The sequence below is a fragment of the Crocodylus siamensis genome, chromosome 4 (genome assembly GCF_052110815.1).
Source record: "Crocodylus siamensis isolate JL-2025a chromosome 4, ASM5211081v1, whole genome shotgun sequence".
In the NCBI taxonomy this organism is placed as follows: domain Eukaryota; kingdom Metazoa; phylum Chordata; order Crocodylia; family Crocodylidae; genus Crocodylus; species Crocodylus siamensis.
In genome coordinates this window covers 106,555,150-106,561,149 of record NC_143398.1, presented here as the reverse complement: position 1 = coordinate 106,561,149, position 6,000 = coordinate 106,555,150, and the positions used below count along the sequence as shown (strand labels likewise).

Genomic DNA, 6,000 nt, shown 5'->3' with positions numbered 1-6,000 from the left:
GAGGTGGTAAGCCAGACATTGCGAGGGGAGAGGAAGGGAAGATTTACTTGCCCCAGATCTCTGCACTGGGGATACAGCTGCTGCTGATGCTGCTGTAGCCGGCACTGCCTTCCAGGTAGGTGGCAGCAGTAGAGAAAGAGTCCAGCATAGCAGCCTCATAGCATGAGCCCCTTGGGAGCCATCTCTGGGGCCCCATTCACTCCCCCTCTCCACAGAGTTGTACCTGCTAAGCTCCCCAGCAGAGGGGGAGCACCATTCAACTCGCTCCCCCAGATGTACTGCTGGGTGCAGGGCTGCTGTATTGGAAAGACTCCTGGGGGGGATTCTGGTGCCCCTGCCCCATAATTAGCGCTCGGGGCTGGTGCCCCACTAACCCCACCCTAGTCACATTACTGTTTGGCAATTTGGTGGTGATCTTTTACTTCCTGTCTCAGATACTTGGTAGTGTGTAGCTGTGTCATACTGAACAACTGTCCTGTTCCATACTAGCTTCAGCACACTGGCTGCATGCAGTTTCTGTGAAAGAGTTTGTCGATCTGGTTGTGAAGGAAACTTAAGGAAACTTTTGGGATGGAGAGCTCTACATTATGGTTTTACTTCTTGCATTCTGTGTTTTCCTGGCTCCTGCAGAACTGTGAGCAAAAGAGCACCCTCAGCTTGTTGCATCCGATTGAAAAGTAGGGGGTTTGGAGCCGTCAAAATGTGTGCATGTCTACATGAGTAACCACATCACCCTGGTACTGATGCAACTGCCCTGCATTGTCTGTTCCTGCTCCCATACTCCATGCTAGTCTCCCTCGTCCTTTCACATCCAGATTACAGCATCACCCACTGCAGTTGTTCAAAAAGCATGAATCAGGCCCCAGCTATGAAATTTAAACAAAATAATAATAAACAGGGACTTTGCCTTCTGGCTGCAGACTTTGAAAGTACATTTAGGTTGCATCATGTTGCTTTTCTCTGCAGCCATGAAGACTAGAAGCATTGCTGTTTCTATAAAAGAATGGCAAGTCTCATGAAATAACATGACTCCGGGAGTTGGGGCTTTAACAGAACAAGTACGAGGAGAGTCATGATACAATCACTAGAACTGGCACTTCTGTAATTTGACTGAGCAACTCCCCCAGGACCTTTGATTTGATCTGGATAATACTCAGCATACTTTTTTGCAACTGAGATAATGACAACAGTAATGGTGGGTAATTTTACTAGCAGAACAGCAAAAGATCAGAGGAAAAGGGAAGTGTGATCACAACCGCCAAATTAAAGCTAAAAAAAATGCTGGGGGGGGGGGGGGGGAACCACAGCTTCCACACAGTACAGCTACCTTCCCATTGCTTCCTCTCCAAATCCGTTCTCTGGAAAGTTCCTTTTCCTATTAAAAGAAAAATAAAAGTTGAATGCAGTGCTGTGTGATGTGGCAGTGCCCCCCACCCACACAGCTGACTGCAGGGTGTCGGAGAATTGTGCTGCATGGTGCCAGTTGTTGCAAGTCTTTGGGTCTGATCCTGCCCAAGCTCCACAAGTTGGGCATCCTGCAGTTCTGCTTGTAAATTGTAAATTCATTCTGTTTATCAATTGCTTTATTTCCATCAACTCTGTGCCAAGTAGTATGTATTTTGTATGGGTGGCGCTCCACATCAGCCAAGGAGATTGCTTTTTGGTGAGCTTGAAAAGCTGTCGAGATCTTAGGGGCCAGTTCATAGAGGTGAAAGAAGTGCTTGAAAAGCACTGAAACAGTTAACTCAGCCCACTATTCACCCCTGAAAGAGAAAAGAGTCCAGCAGAAGGTCCTGTTTACTGTAGTTTCCCCAAGTCTGTCAAGCATTCAGGGACATGGGTTTCCATGGCAATGGGGCCTGTTCTTCAGCCAGCTGCAGATTAGCTCACTGGAAAGGAGTCAGGATGGGTCAGGCTAGGGAAGGGTGGGAAGAAAATTCCACCCCTTCCCCCTCCTGTGTCTAACGTCACGAGTGCGAAGAGATAGTCACAAAGTCAGGAGAGAGGGAAAAAGCAACAGGAGAGTCTGGGGGACGGAAAAGCCGCCAAAGCCCAGGCAGAGCAAGCAGCAGCAGCTTTGGTTGTGTCTGTGCAATGGTCTAGGAGTGGAAACTGATCTGCATGGAGCAGGGAGGTGGGGACTGCCAGAGAAAGGAAAAATCCTTCCAAGTGGATTGTAAGGCGCTCTGCTAACAAAAGGGGGGAGAGCCAGGGAGCCATGCATCCAGATGCTGCGGCTGCTGCCGGCGTGGGTCAGGAGGTGCCCAAAATGAGGCGTAAAGGTAAAGGAGCTGCAGGCCAGCCACTGCCGCTCAGGAAGGTAGGGATGGGGCGCCAGCAGAGCTGACCCACTCGCATGCTGGGGAGTGCGGGGAGAGGGGACGAAGGGCCCTAGCTAGGGGAGGATGGTTAGATAAAGGCGACCAGCTCTGGTTTGTCAGCCAGTGTTGGGAATACATTGGGCACGGGGGCTTTTGGATCAGCTTATTCCAGAACCAAACAGCTGCATGTTACCCAGGGGCAGGGAGGCAGATATCGCCTGGAACTCCGGTTTGGCACGGACAAAAGAGACTGAAGTTTCATTTAAAAAAGGGAGGAAATACTGCCGTCACTTCATCCTCACTGGAGGGGCTGCAGCCGCCGCCCTGGACCCTGGCTCAGGGGTCTTGTGCGAAGTCAGCAGAGAAGCTGAGCATCACCGCAGCAGTCCCCATGCTCTGCCTCCTGTCCCTGGAGTCACCCAGCAGGCTCACAAGGGAGAGCTCTCTTCCCATTTCTTGCTTGAAGGAGCAGATGGGGCTGGCAAGAGAGATGGGGCCGTTATATCATTGCAGGGAGAGTAACAATACGCGCACGTCCGCAGCATTGGCAGGCTCTCCCCCAATTAATCTGGGGCAGGATTTGCATTCATGTTTTCAAGTATTGTTTTCAGCCCGGAGATACAAAGGGTTAAAGTTCCCTCCATTCCCCACCCCTGCCAAGACTAAATGAACTAGAAAGTGCAGCTATCTAGCAACCCTCCTGATTTTACACACCACAGCTGCAGGGACTGGGTGGAGGCGCTGAGGAATTGGGGGGAATGACAAGGGTCTGTGGACTTGATTCTCCTGTCACTCAAGTTGGTGTAAATCACGAGGAACTTCGGGGAAGTCCTTCAGGTTCATTGGCATAAATGAGAGGAGAGTTGGGCCCTATTCTGCTGGTGTCTCAAAGGCAGCAAAATCTTCCAGATATTTAATCTGAGTTCTCAGTTGCATTTTTTTGAAGCAGAGAGGTGCAAAGCGACTCCTTAACTCATGTTTAAAGTCCACTTAAAAAACAAAGCAAAAAATAAATCTCGCCTTCTGGGAATGGGCAGGGTGTTGGAAGGGAAAGTGGTGTACGGCCACTCTCCTTCCCCTCACACTTCAAATCTAGCTTTCACGCGCTCGCCTCTTCATCATAGCAAACCATCATTGGCATCCCAGAGAACGGAGGGGTAAATAATAATAATAACGGTGTGATTTGATCAGCTCAACAACAGGCTGTCTTGGATGGAGACATTGTACGTATTCCATAGGCTGTATAATGCTTTAAATTTCCAGCAACAGATTCCCAAGTGGAAAAACTGACAGGCACATTTTTCCCTCTAAATTATAGGGAGGAAAAGCAGTAATAAATTTAGAAGGGGGAAAAAACAGTTTCAGGGCTGAGGGTTTTAATAATGGCTGATATTTGCCCTGCTGCTTTAAGACCCAGTCTGAAGTCAAAGCAAACTCTTTGGGAGGAAAAGGGCATTTTCTTTTTTTGTTCTTAAGGTAAGGAAAAGTTACTTAATGTCTGCCTTTTGTTACACAGAAAGGAGACAAAAAGGGCTTTTGCCTTCTTGTGGCTGGAGACTTTAGATAAAGGTATGATTTAAAGGCATAAAGCAGTCAGTCTTGAGACATTAGGTGGAATCAGCTATGTGTACCTCGGGGAATAGAAATGCACAAGTCTGCAGGGGATCCTCTTGTCTGCTCAGAAATAATTATTTCAGTTTTAGCTGAATATTTGTGTACTTAGCAGAGGTAAAAAAAATCAATATTTTAAGCGTATTCCCTCCACAGTTGTGCCATTTTTCTTTAATCTATTGCTTTCTTATGAAAAGGCATATTGCCTTGGAAAACCAGTCATGCATAGGTCACTGGTTTGCAAGTGGCATTGGTACATAGTGACTCAAAACACTTGTTGTTTCATTATTCAGCGAGGTCTCTGTGGATTATGTGGACATGTGCCTACCAGCGTGTACCATCCATTGGGCGCCTTTAAATACACATGGACATATAAGTAATTCATCATCTCTCACTCTTAGAGGTTGCCCTGTTTCATGACTGAGGAGAATGGGTGGAGCAAAGTGGTGGAGGTTGCTTTGCTTCTAAGCAGTGAACTTCCTTTTCTAGTGTTTTCAGTCCCACATCTTTCTTCAGCCACATGATGACTTTGAGAAACAACAAAACACTCCGGGTGATATCTTGACCCATTTGAAGTCAATGACAAAACTCCTGTATACTTCCATAGTGTCAGGATCCCACCCAGAACTTTTAGCTTGGTTGGCCATATGTTTGCTGAATTGCTTGAAGCTCCCTTGTTTAACTTAGTACTTTTGGAGATGTCAGGCTGTCCTTCTAATTCAGATGTACCAGGTCTTGTTTGATTGTGAAGGCCAAGCAGTCCTGGATCTAGCTACTACTTGGATGGTAGACCACCTTGGAGTACTAAGCTCTGTAGATATGAGCTAAGCAGTTGTGGTCAAATGCTTGGCAAGAGCAACTCAAGCAAGTGGCAAGACTTCATTGAGCTCCTTCATTGCTTCTGAGCTGACAGAGCAAGAAGGGAAGGACGTTTGAGATAATGCTAAATACATTATGAGACTTGGCATATGATTTCTACCCTTGCTGATATTTTCAAATTGTGAAATGTATGCTGGAGGACAACATTTGGGAGGTGGCCTGGCCTTTTCTGGTCCACAGCCTTTGGTTCTTCTAAGCCAAGTCGCAAAGTGCTTGGGTTCACAATGATGGATGCTGCACAGAAACCTATAGAGATAGAATACGGACATCTTGCACTGTGCTCATCACTACAATATCAGACTAAAGCCCGGAAGTTGCATCTTCCCACCAGTACTTATAGTTCAGTGGAGCTTGTTTTACCTCCTAATCAGAAACGTTAACCAGAGCTGTGGATAACGTTGTACTTAATGCTTTAACACTGTGGTTAATGCTTTGTGGTTAACACTGTGGTTCCTGCTTTGCCAGAGCCATGGCAATGTTGTGGCTAATGCTTTGAATGGCATCTCTTGAGAGCACAGTTTAGTTTCCGGTCAGGTTGGAGAGTCCTGCAGAGACTGTACTTGACTCTGGATAAGACAGAGTAATTTCTGGCACTGCAGCCACTCACGTCATTGAAGCAGAGTTGTTAGTGGGGTCCTGAGAAACCACAAGCTGTGTGGACAATGGCTCTGAGGATAAAGAGAGAAAGAGGGAACATCCTTATCCCTCCAGCAAGAAGGAAATTTGGAAGTGTACAAGTTATTACTTTAGCTGTTGGCCATCCTCTCAGTGGTAACTTTTCATTCAATTGCATTGAACCTTGCAGCTCTTTTATGAGTGTTTTGTGGCTGATTACCATGCAGTGAGCTCCATGCTTCTGACAGCTTTCTAATAAAGCTTGTGGGCTGCATTTCTGAACCCCAGGAAATGAGTATCTCTAAGTCAAACCAATATGAGATGAGCTCAGAATGGAAACATTGGCAGCCTGTCGCTGTAACCTGAGCTGTCTTCATATTATTTGTGTTTTCAAATCTGGTAGTTGGCAATAATAAATTTTAAAATATCTGTGTGAACTCTGATACATCAGGTAGGAAGTCAGTATTCATATTTTGTTTCTGAATAGCTAGAAGTATTTCAGTGAGGTGAAATCAAAAGATTCTTAAGACAATAGGCATCTCTTTGAGAAACTGAAGGGAAAGCACTGCAAACA

General features: G+C 46.4%; 1 protein-coding gene across 4 annotated transcripts in view; it reads left to right on the top strand.

Annotated features, from left to right (window-relative positions):
* Positions 1-1,959: 1,959 nt before the first annotated feature.
* DENND2A (DENN domain containing 2A) overlaps positions 1,960-6,000 on the top strand; it is a 73,437-nt gene continuing 69,396 nt past the window's right edge. For 2 of the 4 annotated variants that reach the window (XM_090043292.1, XM_090043293.1), the window contains exon 1: positions 1,972-2,282. The gene's annotated coding sequence lies outside the window, so the exon portion shown is untranslated. Of the gene's footprint in view, positions 2,321-6,000 lie in introns of all 4 variants that reach the window. The other 2 variants (XM_090043294.1, XM_090043291.1) reach the window with 2 other exon arrangements.